Source organism: Bubalus bubalis, chromosome 3 (assembly GCF_019923935.1).
Source record: "Bubalus bubalis isolate 160015118507 breed Murrah chromosome 3, NDDB_SH_1, whole genome shotgun sequence".
Taxonomy (NCBI): domain Eukaryota; kingdom Metazoa; phylum Chordata; class Mammalia; order Artiodactyla; family Bovidae; genus Bubalus; species Bubalus bubalis.
In genome coordinates, this window is record NC_059159.1 from 88,266,330 (window position 1) to 88,281,861 (window position 15,532).

Genomic DNA, 15,532 nt, shown 5'->3' on the forward strand with positions numbered 1-15,532 from the left:
TCTAAATCCTCCTCTCCGCTCAGTTTGGTGTGGTCTTCCGATGTGCTCATCAGTGATTCTTGGTTTCAAAAACCACCAAAGTTCAGGCAATTCTATGTATTGACTCTCCAGTCTAGACCTTTTATCTGGGCTTCATACTGAAACTTCTTTTTTTTTTAATTAAGATTTGGGATAGGAAGCCATTTTACTCTTTGAAAGGAATAAACATTAATATATTTAATATGTTTTAAAAAATTATATAGTGTGTCTTAGGTATCAGTCTCACTTCTAACTGCTTTACAAATAAATGTTAAAACCCAACAATAATCTAATGAGATAAGAATTATTATCATCTCCATTTAATATGTAGATAAGGGAACAGGTATAAACCACACACCTAGAAGAGTTTTATGCTCTTAACCTCTACAAATTGACATCTCTCCTGATTGACATGTTCACTTGGATATTTCAAAGTTATCTCCAATTTAAAGTGTTCAAAATGGAACTCTTGGTTCCCCTCCTCAGCATCTGATTGCTCTTCCAACCTTCATCACAGCAAATGATTCAACTGGGCAGCTAATTGCTCACATGAAAAATTAGGATTTACTCTTGATCCCACATTTTCCCTAACTTTCAAACAATTTCCAAATTCTACTAATTCTCCCTCGAAAATATATCTGAAATCCATTTAATTCTATCTCCACTACATCTACCTTGATAAAACAGCAGCAACAACCACCACAATAATGGCTAATGTTCATTGATATTTTCATTTATTTTTTTAATCGAAGGATAAATGCTTTACAGAATTTTGTTGTTTTCTGTCAAACCTCAATATGAATCAGCCATAGGTATACATATATCCCCTCCTTTTTGAACCTTCCTCCCATCTCCAACCCCATCCTACCCATCTAGATTGATACAGAGCCCCGTTTGAGTTTCCTGAGCCATACAGCAAATTCCTGTTGGCTATCTATTTTACATATGGTAATGTAAGTTTCCATGTTACTCTTTCCATACATCTCACCCTCTCCTCCCCTCTCCCCATGTCCATAAGTCTATCCTCTATGTCTGTTTCTCCATTGCTGCCCTGTAAATACATTCTTCAGTACCATTTTCTAGATTCCGCATATATGCATTGGGATATGATATTTATCTTTCTCTTTCTGACTCCCTTCATGCTGTATAATAGTTTCTAGGTCCATCCACCTCATCAGAACTGACTCAAATGTGTTCCATTTATGGCTGAATAATATTCCATTGTATATATGTACAACTTTTTTTATCCATTCATCTGTCGATGGACATCTAGGTTGCTTATATGTCCTAGCTATTGTAAATAGTGCTGCAATGAACAATGGAATACATGTATCTTTTTCAATTTTGGTTTCCTCAGGGTACATGCCTAGGGGTAGGATTGCTGGGTCATATGATGGCTTTATTCCTAGTTTTTTAAGGAATTTCCACACCGTCTTCCATAGTAGCTGTATCAATGTAAGTTCCCATCAACAGTGCAGGAGCATTCCCTTTTCTCCACACCCTCTCCAGCATTTATTATTTGTAGACTTTTGATGATGACTATTCTGACCAGTGTGAGGTGATATCTCCTTGTGGTTGTGATTTGCATTTCTCTAATAATGAGCAATGTTGAGTATCTTTTCATGTGTTTGTCAGCCATCTGCATGTCTTTTTTGGAGAAACGTCTGTTTAAGTCTTTTCCCCATTTTTTTGATTGGGTTGTTTGTTTTTCTGGCATTGAGTTGTATGAGCTGCTTGTATATTTTGGAAATTCATCCTTTGTCAGTATACTAACAATGGAAAATCAGAAAGAGAAATTAAGGAATCAATTCCATTCACCATTGTAACAAAAAGAATTAAGTATCTAGGAATAAACTTACCTAAGGAGACAAAAGAACTATACACAGAAAATTATAAGACACTAATGAAAGAAATCAAAGACAACATAAACAGATGGAGAGATATTCCATGTTCTTGGGTAGGAAGAATCAATATTGTGAAAATGACTATACTACCAAATGCAATTTACAGATTCAATGTGATCCCTATCAAATTACCAATGGCATTTTTCACAGAACTAGAACAAAAAATTTCACAATTCATGTGGAAACACAAAAGACCCCAAATAGCCAAAGCAGTCTTGAGAAAGAAGAATGGAGCTGGAGGAATCAACCTTCCTGACTTCAGATTATACTACAAAGCTACACTCATCAAGACAATATGTTATTGGCACAAAAACAGAAATATAGACCAATGGAACAAGACAGAAAGGCCAGAAATAAACCCATGCACCTATGGGCACCTTATTTTTGACAAAGGAGGCAAGAATATACAATGGGGCAAAGAGAGCCTCTTCAATAAATGGTGTTGGGAAAACTGGACAGCTACATGTAAAAGAATGAAATTAGAATACTTCCCAACACCATACACAAAGATAAACTCAAAATGGATTAAAGACCTAAATGTAAGACCAGAAACTATAAAACTCTTAGAGGAAAACATAGGCAGAGCACTGGATGACATAAATCAAATCAAGATCTTCTATGACCCACATCCTAGAGTAATGAAAATACAAACAACAGTAAACAAGTGGGACATGATTAAACTTAAAAGCTTTTGCACAGCAAAGGAAACTATAAGCAAGGTGAAAAGACAACCCTCAGAATCACAGAAAGTAATAGCAAATGAAACAACTGACAAAGGATTAATTTCCAAAATATACAAGCAGCTCACTGATATGTTTTAAGCATTTCTATACATTAACTTGTTATAACATTGTTAGGAGATGAGTATTGTCCGAAACATTGTTAAATGGGCAAACAAGATTACTGGGTTTCTTTCAAAGGGAAGTCTAGCAGACTTACAGGGGCTGTCAAATTCTAAGGAAGTTGGTCTATTTTGCACCTATATAGAGATGCAAGGTTCCTTGTAGAGGGCCTGTAATGATGGAGATTTTTTTTTTTTTCAAAGTGATGGACATTATTTTTCTGTTCATGTCAATGGAAATAATTTTACCTGATAGAAAATACAAACTTTTCTAAATCCAATTCACATTAGAATTTGTTTTATCATTTTATTGGTTTCTTCATAATTCATGAGTTAAACAAAAATTTGACATGTGCTCATTTTATATTTATTAACAGAAATCATGATTTTAACTTTCTAAAGATTGTATTTTAACAATAATATTTTCATCCCCACTTCTAGATAATAAAATTGACACACAGATATTCCCAAGGTCATACTGCTAAATAAATGGCAGAGTCAAGATTTAAACCATGGCCATTTACTATAGAATCCATGCTCTTCTCCAACTCACTGTCCTGGCTCTCACACTGCCACGTAGGCCAGATCACTGAAGCTATCTTGCTCTCTCCTGAACTTCCACAATAGCCACTGGTCTGTTTTCTTCCTCTATTCAGTTCAGTCCAGTTCAGTCGCTCAGTCGTGTCCAACTCTTTGTGACCCCATGAATCGCAGCACGCCAGGCCTCCCTGTCCATCACCAACTCCCGGAGTTCACTCAGACTCACGTCCATTGAGTCTGTGATCCCATCTTCCTCTATTAGCCCTTACTAACTCATTATTCATGCTGTAGCCAGAAGGTTCTTAAAATGTAAAGCTTTTGATTGTTCCTGTTATATTCAGAATGAAAGCTCAACTCCTTACCATGGAGTTGAGCTTTCATTACATTATGCCATTATCCACCTTCAACTCCTACTATTCTCCCCTCATCACTGGCTTCCAGACATATTAGTCTTCCTTCACTTGCTTAAATGTGTGTAGTTCTTTCCTGACTACAAGTTTTGAAATGTGTGGGTCACTCCCTGGATGAATCTCCTCTTCCTTTCAGTTAGAACAACTTCCATTCATCCTACAGGTCTCAGCTGAAATGTCCTTTCTCAAAGAAGACATCCTTGACCTTGGACCTACTGAAAGCCCCATCAGACTCTCCGAGAGCACTTCTTCGTTCATTTTCTTATAACAGTGATCAGTTTTTTTTTTTTTTTAATTTTTAGTGATCAGTTTTTGATAATCAAGTGTGAACATTTATGGTATAACTCTCTTCATAAGACCAAACCTCCATGAAGATAGAACTTCACATAATAGGTGCTCAAAAGATACATTTTTAAAAAATGAGTGAGTGAATGGATAAATAAGAGGTTAAAGATTGATGTTATGAGTGATTTGATATTGGGTTTATTCTTGGCCCCAGAAATTGAAACCAAGCTAGATAAAAAGGTAACAGCCTAAGACCTTTCCAGGCATTAGCATGGAAAATCCAATAACCTTTTCCTGTTTAGAAGTTTCTCATGGTCTTTCAAGAAGTGAATGTGCCCAGATTTAGTGGCTATCATAGGATGATTTATTTATATTCTTAGAGCTGCTCTTGGGCAGTATGGGGAGGCCTCAATTCATCTTGATGAGGTTTGGGTTATCATGCAGCTTGAAGCAAGTTTAAATTCTGTGTCTATCATACTTCAGTTAAATCTCAATAAAAATGCTGTTTTATAGAATAAAAGGATTTGGGGGCAGTTTTAAATCAGAGGCTGCCTTCAGTAATTTATACATGATGCTGATCTAACACTGGTTATTTTATAACCAGCCACCCACCACCCACCCAGTGAAGACTCTGGAGCATTCTGGAAGTGTTCCTCAGTTAGAGAAGCCCCCTCTTTAAAACGCATTACACACAGAGATTTGGGAAAAAGAAAATATAGACCTCTAGCTGTTTGTTGCAGATACAAATGGAGCCAAATCATTCTTCCCAAATGAAAAATGAGGCTAGGACACTTGTTTCAGACCATCTTTCTCTCCACTGCTTTTCTGACCTATGTGAACAGAACATGATTTAAAAGTTTGGTTTTCCTTGAGGCTAGTCTTATGATTTAAAAAGCCAGGTCCCAGGGACTAAAATGCCATCAGAGCATACAGTGCTATTAGTGCATTTGGAGTTCTTAGCTTAATAACAGAATGTAGATTTTAATGTACATTCTTTTCCGTGAATGTGATAAAAATATAAAATACTGTAAACTCAGAATACTTGTCATGAACCATTTCTTCTTCACACAGAGCAGAATTAGTTTATCTTGCAATTTTGTAAAGGTTTCTTACCCTTAATTCAGCAAGTTTGGCAAAGCTTTCCAATGAAAAGTTCAGTTCATTAAAAATGACCTTAATGGACTTAACATATATTGGTGCTGACAGGGTCCATACTTTATTTTGGCACACGAGGATCCCATTAATTTGTCTTTGCCACTCTCTAGGGCTCAGCTGAGCAACAGTGCAGATTTAGCTCTGGAAGTAGCTACAGAATAAGCATTAAGTGGAGACAGTAGGAGGGGCTGACACATTTAGAACTTACTGGTTTGCAAGAAAGGCTTTTCTAGGGACTACATAAAAATGTCTCTGTCTGCTCTCTTGAATTTGTTATTGATTTTTCTGTTTCAGTGTATGCTGGGAGCAAGCTTGGGAGATCAACTGTATGTAACTCAGAGCTGACAGAGGATGAGCACTTTCCTTATTTTTGCCATTTGTTACAGATTGCTTTTTGTTCAAATCAAGGTAACTAAGCTTTGTCCTTTAGGGTAAATTTCTGGCTAAATTCAAAGTGAGATGCCTATAAGCGAGTCTTGAAAGAGTCTCAGAAATATAGAGGGGATGCAGAGAAGTGGTGTTAGCTAAGAGCCATGAGCTGAATTTGGAGGGTATTTGTGGTCACTTGTGGTTGTCTCACATGCTATATGATATAAAATGTATGAAGCAGAGATACCACCTCTCTCAATTTCTCCATTTGTAAACGAATGATTATGAAACATGTTTGCTCTCAATATTCTCAAGAAAGATGAATGATACTGGAAAAGGTGCAACCATAGCCACAGTTAACACCTAGACAGAGTTTCCTGCATAACAGGCACTTTACATGTAACTTAATCCTCTCAATATCTTTATAACATAGATACCATTATGTTCATTTCTAAATGAGGAAATTAAAGCCTATGGGGTTAAGTGACTTGTCAGGGTCCCCTGTTACTATTGGGGGGAATCCATGATTCACATTCAAGGAGTCTGTCCCTGGAGCCCACACTTCCCACCACTGAGCATGCTGCTACCATGCTTGTGTGTGCTACGTCACTTCAGTTGTGTCCGACTCTTTGTGACCCTATGGACTATAGCCCATCAGGCTCCTCTGTCCAAGGGATTCTCCAGGCAAGAATACTGGAGTGGGTTACCTTGCTCTGTGAGTAATAGTTAAAGTGCTTTTTAATTTGATTCCAGCGGGGCTGTTTTCTTGTTTGAGCACACAAATACAGAGACTCACCCCCCTCTCATCAACTCACATAGTTGGCAGCCTGATATACCTGAAAAATTTCAGGAAATTATCTGGGATTCTGGTAGTATATTTTTCAACACCTAACACAGATTAATGAGGTACATTTTCTGATACAAGATATCCAATCATTTGCTATATAAAAAGATCAAATAATCTTTCCTCAAGTTCTAGTTTTAGAGTCAAAGTCAGACACACAGACATTTTATCATCATCGGCCAATCCCCACATTTATGCCCCCACAACACCTGTGGTTTCTATCACAGTCTTCTTTCTCTCATTTCTTGTATTTGTGCATTTTTACCATGTATTAGCTTAACTATCCTGATACTGGAGCTCAGAGAACACAGAGTAGTAGAGAGAGTTCGGGAATTCAATAAAAAATTCTCCTACACTTCTTGTGAAATCATTAACATGATTGTGCTGTGCATACCCAAACCCCAAAGGTCATTTCTTCCAAATAGCTGACTCGTTTGTTCAATCTGTGGATGACTGGCCAATACGCAACACTTTGGTCACAATCTTATCATGCCTGTGGTAAGCACACACTCAAGGTTTCTTGAGGGCAAGGACTATTGGATTTCTTTTTACAAAACCTGCACTTGGCCCAAAATCTGGCCCAGAGCAGGTGACTTAAGAGTGAATTCAATTTCTTTCACTGGGAGACGTGAACAATTAGGAGGTCCAGTATTATCTAAAATACATGATCACCCAAAGAATTTATATTAAGCATTCTGCAGAGGACATAAGGGAGGAGAGCAATCTGGGTAGACCAGGAGCCCAGAAAGGAAGGAGCTGGAAGGGAGGGAAGTCACAACGGTTATGGGAATCGGGGCTTATTCATTCTGGCCAGTATGAGGCTTTCACTTTGCAGGTGCAAAATTAAAAATAAATGCTGTTGTGCTGTTTTTATTGTCTAATTCTAATGTCATGTTCTGCTTCAACATCCTTTCTGAGGATTTAATGATCAGCAAACAGTGTTTACAGTTCTTAACCTTAGGTGACTCTTGATTCATAAGAGATATCTGTTTCTCCCTTAAGATATTTCTTTTTATGTTCTATGGCCTGAGATTTACAAAGAGAATGTACTTGAGGTATTTTACATTAAGGGTATGAACAACAAAACTATCTGGTCCCATTACCAATTTTTGATTCTCTAAATATTCTTTGGGGGAAAATATAAAGACACGTGTCACCCAATTAACATTTCTAACCACTTTAAAAAAACATGAATTCACATTCTTAACCAGAGTTAAGCCATCCACATTCTCAGACAACTTACTAGATATAAATATGGACTAATGTAAACATACTCTTAAATATTATATATTTAAATACTATTTTCAACAAGGTAAACAAGCCATTTAATGACTATAGGATAACCATGGTGACTCTTATTGGCTTTTCTTTCTGTATTTAATTCCTCGTGGGTTCTGTTCACACAGATGCATGACAGGAATTCCTCTTTGCCTCTTACTGAACAGCCCCATCACTAAGCTGATGCCATCTGGCATCCAGATACTACTGCTGCCTTCTCCCTGCTTGCTTTCCTTTTTCCTTTTTAAAATGGCTCACACCAAGGTTATTTATGGCAATATATTTAAGGTTTGAGTATTGTGTTGCAGCCAAAAAATGTTTTCTAAACCATGCAGTCAAGCTGTTTGATGAAAATCTAATAAAATAAGTCAAGACTTTTTTTAAGTGCAAGATCAAGGCACAGAGGACCACCCAATCATATCTTTGAAGCAAAACACTGATAAGGGTCTCCACCTGTGTGCCAGGATGTGGCAGGGTTAGATGGAGGAATGGCTGGTTAAAATGGTGATGTTGGTCAAGGGGTGTCTAAGGGAACCAACCACCTGCCTCCTGTCACTTGTTCTGAGCCATCCAAGTAGAACTCCTGGTGACTAAAATCAATCTGGGGGGATACCTGGATCCCTAGATGCCCAATTAGTTCCACCTTCTTCTTCCTGGGATGACTGGATTCAGAAAGCAGAAAATATAAAGAGAAAGTCAAAGCATCAAGAGCCGCCAGGCCATACCATTTTCTTAAGCCTTGGGGGTTCCCAGGTGGTGCAGTGGTAAAGGACCCTCCTGCCAGTGCAGGAGACTGAAGAGATGCAGGTTTGATCCTTGGGTTTGGAAGATCCCATGGAGGAGGAAATGGCAACCCCTCTAATATTCTTGCCTGGAGAATTTCATGGACAGAAGAGCCTGGTAGGCTATATAGTCCACAGGGTGACAAAGAGTTGGACATGACTGAGCACACACGTACTTAAGCCTTAAGCCCTCACTTAACAGATTATACCCTCTAGGGTACTGAGTGGCTTATTAGTGGCTTGAAGAAGTTAAGAAAATGAAAAATTTCCTTCCTATTTCAAGTCAGATTAGGGTTTTTAAGAAGACCAGCTGATTAACTACAACAGTGGCAGAGAGCTGTCTTGATAGATCCCAGAAGTCACCAGCATTTCATTTTTGCTCAAGAAATTAAGCTGTCAAAGTGGCCATGTTGTGTATGTGGCTTGCAGTGGTCGTGCTGTTTATGCACACATCCCAACAAAGACTAAAAGGAAGGTATAAAAGCAGGAGATGGGAAATCAAGTCAAGTGATTTCTTTAGCTTCTACTTAATTAATGAATACAGTTGTATGACCACTTGTAGTTCTGATCCTTCACCAAACACAAGTAAAATTTTGATGGTTAAAAAAATATCTAGAACAAATTATAAGTGTACTCAATACCTGGAAATGTTTTGCTTCACTCTCATTTTTAATGTCAGCATAGTTAAACTGTGTCGTTACTGAGGGGGAAGTGGTTGATCGGTAATTCAGTCTCCACTTTGTGTATTGTGTTGTCTTTATATGCGAGGAAAAGATGGCTTGAACCTGTGTATCATATGTGACTTTGACATGAACACCTTGAATAGCACTAATTTTTATTTGTAATATTTTTCTACAACAAAACGAGTAGCACTAGGAAAAAAGGTTTTATTTTGTAAACAGTCATCTGTGACCTGCATTTTAGTAAGCTCACAGTAGATTCTTCCAAGATCATGAATGGGGGGAGCGGGGTGTACATGTTGAGATTTAAATTGACATAAAACTGCATACTTTGTCTAGCTCTGATTTCATTTTTTAATAGTGCCAATTTTGTGACTGTAATGATGTGAAGTCCTGTTGAAATAAAAAATTATGTCTGACCCCCAGATCAAAGAATTTATGTTCAAGTGTGAATAAATCTCATATCAAATGTCAAGCTTTTACATGTGAATGGTTTTCTCCAAGAACATATAAAAGTTAATAAAAATCCTCTTAATTAAAAAAAAAAATCTAGAAAGCTATTTCCACATACTTGTTTGTGGAAGCAATCAGCTGGCATTTCAAGGATGTGTTCTAAACCTGATAATACTCTCATCAACTGAAAGCAAATGCAAAAACACATAATTACATAATTTAAATAAGAGAATTCTGTAAGTCCCTCTCCCGTTTTCCCCTTTCCAGTGCTAGAATGGCACTGCTATTATCCTCAGAAAAATGCAACTTTCCCAGAATCTTACTTTTTGCAAAGGTCTATCTTAAATCATACTTTTTTCTGCGTTAATTAAGTAGCAAGGTTTTCTATGGATTTCTCAGCTGACATCCTCAGAAGCAAGTTCACAAATTATTGTATTAATTTATAAGGTTTTCTGTGCTTAATCTGTTTCATTAGCTAAAGTGCCCCCCAGCCCATCTCTTAGTTTCAGTTTGGGGTTGGATCTTGTTCATGTTGTCCTGCTCAATCAAGAGAAACAAACATACACTGCTTAAAGATTTTTGAGGTTGGTTGTTTTATCACGTTGGGAAACATGATAAAAACCTATGTGTGGATTAAGGTAAATTATGGCCACCAGTGAAAAGTCAATTTAGAGAGCAAGATTTCTACATGTGGGTTAGGAAATCATTTTCTGCAGATCAAGAAAATAGACTCAGGCAATATTCCTACCTTCATACTATATGAATCAAATACATCGTAAATAAACCAGTTTGTTGCTGCAGGAAAAAAACAGCTAAATGCATTTCTAAATGAAGCTGTAGCTTCATAAGACAAATCTCACCACAGTAAGTATGTATTGGGTTGGCCAAAAAGTTTGTTCTGATTGTTCTATAGCATATGGGAAAACCCAAATGAACTTTTTGGTTAGCCCAATACATTACCATCATGTGACCCACTATTGATATTTATTTCAGTTATTCTATGAAACTGATAATGGTATTTGTATCTTCTGCAGGGCATTTAGTTTAGTGGAACAACAATGCTGGTATATACTTCTATAAAGATTTAGTTACTTTTTTGGCAGTTCAGTTTTCAGTCTTTACTATGGGTTTTTTCTAAACATGTCTTAGAGTGGTTGCTTTCCAACATGTTTTTGGCTACAGTGCTAATCAATTTTTTTTTTCTATTTTAGGGTTACCAAAAGAATCTATTATTCAATAAGAGTATCTCCATCTACTAAAGATTTAAAGTTACATATTTTTTTCTAGTATTCAATGAGACAGGCTAGTGATAATGTTTTCTATTTTATATAAGGGGAAATAAACGATATTTGCTGTTTTACTACATGACTCTGAATGTTAACTGGAGCCAAAACAGGAGATAATAGTCCTGGACCACTATTCCTGATTCTCTTCTCTGATGAGTTCAGAAGTGACAACCGCAGCTTCTAAACATTACTGTTTAATTTAAGCAATGTGTGTCCCTTCTGTGGGGAGAAGAAAGACTCCCTGACAGTGTATCATTTTTTCATTATAGTATGGAAAATAATTATAGGTTGCTCCATACATTTAGAAGCTAGTCTATGTGGCATAAAAAAGAATTAAGACCATGCAAAATTATGTTTTTAAATTTCAAAATCAATTAAAAAAAGAATGTGACACATAGGACCTTTCTAGGGTTCAGTGCATGAAACATGTAAAGTGTATTAAAATGTGGAAACCATATACCTTTCATTACAGCATTCTACAGCTGTCATGTATTTCATTTCGGTATAAAAGTAATTATTGTTCTGAGCATAATATTAATAGTACACATTTCCTTTACCCAGCACTAGCGCTCTAATTACAATCTACTTCAATTCAGACTAATCATGCCAAGATGGCAATTCCATTACACCAAGAGTAAAATTTAACAATCTAATATGTGGCTATAGTTTCAATGGTTAAAATTATGTGTTTAACTACTTTAGGGATTTGTTAGGATTAAAGTGAAGCATAATGCATCTTAATCAGAAGTTTAGTGGAAAACACTCATTACAAAATATGGATATATAATGTTGTGTTCTATGTAATGCTTTTGCATAGCTTTCATTTGAGAATTATCTAGTAATGGGAAATGTGTCTAATTATTGGTATAAGATATTTTGATCTAATTTAAACTTTGCTATATTATTTAACATTGATCATAATGCAATGTTACATACAGAATTATACTTTAGACCACATGACAGAATATAATGTACAGGAGAGCAGAGTTTATTTAGGTAAAATAAAACCTAACTGGCTTTAAATGTATATTAACCTAAGAATACATATAAGGAGTAACTAGCTCCAATTATATGGCATCTTTCTGTATCAAATAGGACCTTAGTGGATTCAAGAGTTAATATCCCTCTAAAATGAACTGCTTCCTTCCTCTCCAGGAACAAGAAGGCCTGTCAAGCCAGGTACTGGCAGGAGAGAAGCAAAAAGTTTTAAGCCTTGATACAGTCACATAAAAGTTGCACTGTAATGTTTAACCACTGACTTTCCTCCACAGTTCTGTAGTGGTTAGTTGATTTTTCTTAAAGCCTTTCCTCAAAGAAGCAGAAAAAAAAAAAAAAGAAAAAAGCTGCCGCAACTTTGTAACACAGAAATAACCTATGTTTTGCTTCTTATCTTTAAGAAATGTGCTTGCTCATATATAAACCATTTTTCTGTGAAACAAGTGACTAAGTACCATTTCTTTGCAAACTGAACTTTGGTCATTGTACCAATTTGTATTTTGGATTTCTTTTTCAATCTCTTGATGTTTAGGTGTGATTCAGAACACAATTTGTATTCTGGCAAACAATATCAGATTTTGATTCAAACAGGATGACCCAGAGGAGATTCTAAATTGCTTTTAAACATATAGATTACAATGTTCATTTATGTATTTAGTAAAATTTAGTTCAGTTCAGTTCAGTTCAGTCACTCAGTCGTGTCCGACTCTTTGCAACCCCATGAGTCATAGCACGCCAGGCCTCCCCTTCCATCACCAGCTCCTGGTGTTCACTTAGACTCATGTCCATCGAGTCAGTGATGCCATCCAGCCATCTCATCCTCTGTCGTCCCCTTCTCCTCCTGCCCCCAATCCCTCCCAGCAGCAGAGTCTTTTCCAATGAGTCAACTCTTTGCATGAGGTGGCCAAAGTACTGGAGTTTCAGCTTTAGCATCATTCCTTCCAAAGAAATCCCAGGGCTGATCTCCTTCAGAATGGACTGGTTGGATCTCCTTGCAGTCCAAGGGACTCTCAAGAGTCTTCTCCAACACCACAGTTCAAAAGCATCAATTCTTCAGCACTCAGCTTTCTTCACAGTCCAACTCTCACATCCATACATGACCACTGGAAAAACCATATCCTTGACTAGATGGACCTTTGTTGGCAAAGTAATGTCTCTGCTTTTCAATACGCTATCTAGGTTGGTCATACTTTCCTTCCAAGGAGTAATCATCTTTTAATTTCATGGCTTCAGTCACCATCTGCAGTGATTTTGGAGCCCCCCCAAAATAAAGTCTGACACTGTTTCCACTGTTTCCCTATCTATTTCCCATGAAGTGATGGGACCAGATGCCATGATCTTTGTTTTCTGAATGCTGAGCTTTGAGCCAACTTTTTCACTTTCCACTTTCACTTTCATCAAGAGGCTTTTTAGTTCCTCTTCACTTTCTGCCATAAGGATGGTGTCATCTGCATATCTGAGGTTATTGATATTTCTCCTGGCAATCTTGATTCCAGCTTGTGCTTCTTCCAGCCCAGCGTTTCTCATGATGTACTCTGCATATAAGTTAAATAAGCAGGGTGACAATATACAGCCTTGACGTACTCCTTTTCCTATTTGGAACCAGTCTGTTGTTCCAGGTCCAATTCTTTTTTTTTTTAATTTAATTTAATTTTATTTTTAAACTTTACATAATTGTATTAGTTTTGCCAAATATCTAAATGAATCCGCCACAGGCATACATGTGTTCCCCATCCTGAACCCTCCTCCCTCCTCCCTCCCCATTCCATCCCTCTGGGTCGTCCCAGTGCACCAGCCCCAAGCATCCAGTATTGTGCATCGAACCTGGCCATGTCCAATTCTAACTGTTCCTTCCTGACCGGCATACACGTTTCTCAAGAGGCAGATCAGGTGGTCTGGGATTCCCATCTCTTTCAGAAGTTTCCACAGTTTATTGTGATCCACACAGTTAAAGGCTTTAGCATAGTCAATAAAGCAGAAATAGATGTTTTTCTGGAACTCTCTTGCTTTTTCCATGATCCAGCGGATGTTGGCAATTTGATCTCTGGTTCCTCTGCCTTTTCTAAAACCAGCTTGAACATCAGGAAGTTCACGGTTCACATATTGCTGAAGCCTGGCTTGGAGAATTTTGAGCATTACTTTACTAGGGTGTGAGATGAGTGCAATTGTGCGGTCGTTTAAGCATTCTTTGGCATTGCCTTTCTTTGGGATTCAAATGAAAACTGACCTTTTTCAGTCCTGTGGCCACTGCTGAGTTTTCCAAATTTGCTGGCATATTGAGTGAAACACTTTCACAGCATCATCTTTCAGGATTTGAAATAGCTCAATTGGAATTCCATCACCTCCTCTTACTTTGTTTGTAGTGATGCTTTCTAAGGCCCACTTGACTTCACATTCCAGGATGTCTGGCTCTAGGTGAGTGATAACACCATCGTGATTATCTTGGTCATGAAGATCTTTTTTGTACAGTTCTTCTGTGTATTCCTGCCACCTCTTCTTAATATCTATTGCTTCTGTTAGGTCCATACCATTTCTGCCCTTAATTGAGCCCATCTTTGCAGGAAATGTTCCCTTGGTATCTCTAATTTTCTTGAAGAGATCTCTAGTCTTTCTCTTTCTGTTGTTTTCCTCTATTTCTTTGTATTGATTGCTGAGGAAGGCTTTCTTATCTCTCCTTGCTATTCTTTGGAACTCTGCATTCAGATGCTTGTATCTTTCCTTTTCTCCTTTGCTTTTCACTTCTCTTCTTTTCACAGCTATTTGTAAGGCCTCCTCAGACAGCCATTTTGCTTTTTTGCATTTCTTTTCCATGGGGATGGTCTTGATCCCTGTCTCCTGTACAATGTCATGAACCTCTGTCCATAGTTCATCAGGCACTCTATCTATCAGATCTTGTTCCTTAAATCTATTTCTCACTTCCACTGTATAATCATAAGGGATTTGATTTAAGTCACACCTGAATGGTCTAGTGGTTTTCCGTACTTTCTTCAATTTAAGTAAAGCCTACTTAAATTTTAGTAAAGCCTACTAAATGTAAAGAGCCAACTCTTTGGAAAGACCCTGACCCTGGGAAAGATGAAAGGCAAGAAGAGAAGCCAGTGACAGAGGATGAGATGGTTGGATGGCATCATTGACTTAATGGACATGAGTTTGAGCAAACTCAGGGAGACAGTGAAGGATAGGGAAGCCTTGCATGGTGAAGTCCATGGGGTTGCAGAGTCAGCCATGACTTAGCAACTGAACAACTATATTTGGAAACCATTTTGTATCCTGAACGCTATACGGTGAGCTCTTGGAAGCTCATATAACATGTCTTATGTATTAATGCATAGTACTGAGTCTAGTGCTTGTATTAAATAAACTAGATAATCATCAATTGGAGAAATTGCTTTGGACATAGATGAAATTCATCAATAAAGTGCTTTCCAAATTTTTTAAAAATGATGCTGCAGAGAGGCCTATCAGTGTATTCTAGTAGATCAGTATGTAGTTATTGATCGATCAATCTGTCTCTATTCCTTGTTTTCTCTTGTGAAGCATATAGTGGTCTTACAGATTTCATGGCCCTGATCAAACTGAGCAGTTGTGTGACCATGAGCAAGTGGGGCGGAGACCTGGTATCCATCTCCTACCGATCCAGCAAGAAAGGGGAAAGAAAAGCTAATGAGTTTCCTTTGCTTTCAGATATATT

General features: G+C 37.5%; 1 protein-coding gene across 4 annotated transcripts in view; it reads right to left on the bottom strand.

The window, feature by feature from the left end:
* ADAMTSL1 (ADAMTS like 1) overlaps positions 1–15,532 on the bottom strand; it is a 1,120,403-nt gene that overhangs the window by 245,410 nt on the left and 859,461 nt on the right. The gene's annotated exons all lie outside the window — the stretch shown is intronic.